Source organism: Lucilia sericata, unplaced genomic scaffold (genome assembly GCF_015586225.1).
Source record: "Lucilia sericata isolate MDLA Ls3-8-SP2 unplaced genomic scaffold, ASM1558622v1 Contig001942F_arrow, whole genome shotgun sequence".
Classification (NCBI taxonomy): Eukaryota; Metazoa; Arthropoda; class Insecta; order Diptera; family Calliphoridae; genus Lucilia; species Lucilia sericata.
Genome location: NW_023995816.1, coordinates 20001 through 22500, shown reverse-complemented (window position 1 = coordinate 22500; position 2500 = coordinate 20001). Strand labels below are relative to the sequence as shown.

Sequence of the window (2500 nt, the reverse complement as noted above, 5' to 3'; positions counted from 1 at the left end):
AAGGTTCAAAGAGTACCAGTTGAAGAACAAAATGTACTCAACAACAATAAGTTGGTACTGATTATATGTTTCTAGGTCTAATAATACAGAAAACCAAAAACTACCAATTGATTGACGAAAAAGTATCGGAAAGACCGTTTTTATAGAGTTTTATTCATTCAATATGCTGCGTGTTTAATTTTGCGTTCCTACGTTCAATATTATAAAAGATTTAAAAAGTCCCAGTTGAAGAACAAAAAGTACCAAAAAGATCATTCTTATAGATTTCCATTCCATCAAGATCCTTTATGTCTGATTATATGTTTTTTAGATTCTATATTGCACAATAACCAATAAGTATCAATCAAAGTACGAAAAAGTACCAAAAAAAACTTTTATACAGATTTTCATGGCAATATTATAGAAAATTCAAAAAGTACCTTTTCAAAAAGGAAGAATAAAGTTTCAAAAGGTTCTCTTTTATAGGTTCTCACTTACTCCGTGCTCTACATTATGTTTCTAGGTTCAATATTATAGAGACTCAAAAAGTACCAGTACAACGAAAAAGTACCCTAAAGTAGTCTTTGGTGCCAGAGTAACAAATATCACCCCTTAGCATATTTGGAGTTACAGATTTTCATGTCAATATTATAGAAAATTTAAAAAGTACCTTTTCAAAAAGGAAGAATAAAATTTCAAAAAGTTCACTTTTATAGGTTCTCATTTACTCCGTGCTCTACATTATGTTTCTAGGTTTAATGTTTCTAGGTTCAATATTATAGAGACTCAAAAAGTACCAGTTAAATAACAAAAAGTAAGTACCCAAAAGTAGTCTTTGGTGCCAGAGTAACAAATATCACCCCTTAGCATATTTGGAATTACAGATTTTCATCTCAATATTATAGAAAATTTAAAAAGTACCTTTTCAAAAAGGAAGAATAAAGTTTCAAAAGGTTCTCTTTTATAGGTTCTCATTTACTCGGTGCTCTACATTATCTTTCTAGGTTCAATATTATAGAGACTCAAAAAGTACCAGTACAACGAAAAAGTACCCTAAAGTAGTCTTTGGTGCCAGAGTAACAAATATTACCCCTTATCATATTTGGAGTTACAGATTTTCATGTCAATATTATAGAAAATTCAAAAAGTACCTTTTCAAAAAGGAAGAATAAAGTTTCAAAAAGTTCCCTTTTATAGGTTCTCATTTACTCCGTGCTCTACATATTTAATTTAATGTTTCTAGGTTAAATATTATAGAAAACTCAAAAAGTACCAGTTAAATAACGAAAAAGTACCCAAAAGTAGTCGTTGATGCCAGAGTAACAAATATCACCCCTTACTATATTTGGTGTTACAGATTTTAATATCAATATTATAGAAAATTCAAAAAGTACCTTTTCAAAGAGGAAGAATAAAGTTCCAAAAAGTCCCCTTTTATAGGTTCTCATTTACTCCATGCTCGACATGTATAAGTTCATGTTCCTAGGTTCATTATTATAGAAAACTCAAAAAGTACCAGTTAACGAACGAAAAAGTTTAAATTCATTTTTTACCACATCATTTCCAAAACACAATTTTCCATCCCTGATTTCTGTAATAACAAAACACAGTTTCATGCTTAACGTACAAGAACAAAATTTACCATATGAAGCTGTTTGTTGTTGTTTTTTATTAATTTTGTCACTGTATGGCTCGTATTTAGTTCATATCTTCGGATCTGCGGTTTTCTGAAAACTGATTTCAATATAACAACGGACAGACAGACGGACATAGCTAAATCAACTCCGCTTTCTCTAAGGACTCGGCTATAAAAATAGATTTAATTAAAAATTTCTTCAGATATTTACTTTTTCGACACTTAATGTTGTAATCGGGAGACGTCGGTATAATCGTTGTCTATTAAAGCTTGGTCCTCAAGTCCTTATGTATTCAATGATACCAAATTATAAAAATTAATATTATACAGAATGTTGGCTTTTATATGAAACATAAATCATGCAAATCGAATCAGATACTTGATTTTTATTCTAAATATTGGGATTTTAAAACTAAACGATTTTCGAATCTCAACAAAAGCATTCTGTCTGTTAAATAATTCAAATTAAGCCACTTGCAAACTATACAAACGTAAATTCAGTAAAAAAAATATAAAAATGACAACAATATATAACACTCCGGAAAACAAATGTACGGTTAAAACAAGGTAATAAGGAGGCATTAATAACATATTAACAAAGTATGCATATAATCTGCCCGCTGGTCTAAATTTATAACAAAATTTCGAAATTAATTGAACTTTAATAGTTTTTAAGCTAAACTCAACCGCTTAGAATCTATAGATTTATTTCCTCCCAATGACTTCAAGTCCTATAATTTCTACCAGGAGTGTATTCACACTTTATAACAAAACCTTAAACTACCACTTGTTTTGGTGTGCAAAAAATATAATATATAAAATTAAGTCCCTTTCCTTCTTTTTCGTTTAAGACTACTTCTGCAGTTGTCCTTATTTTTGTTTTTC

At 29.5% G+C, this 2500-nt stretch overlaps 1 protein-coding gene across 1 annotated transcript in view; it reads left to right on the top strand.

Annotated features, from left to right (window-relative positions):
• The window catches only part of LOC119613049, a gene marked incomplete at its 3' end in the record, with an annotated part of 22657 nt that overhangs the window by 1205 nt on the left and 18952 nt on the right, over window positions 1-2500 (top strand). The window lies entirely within an intron of this gene.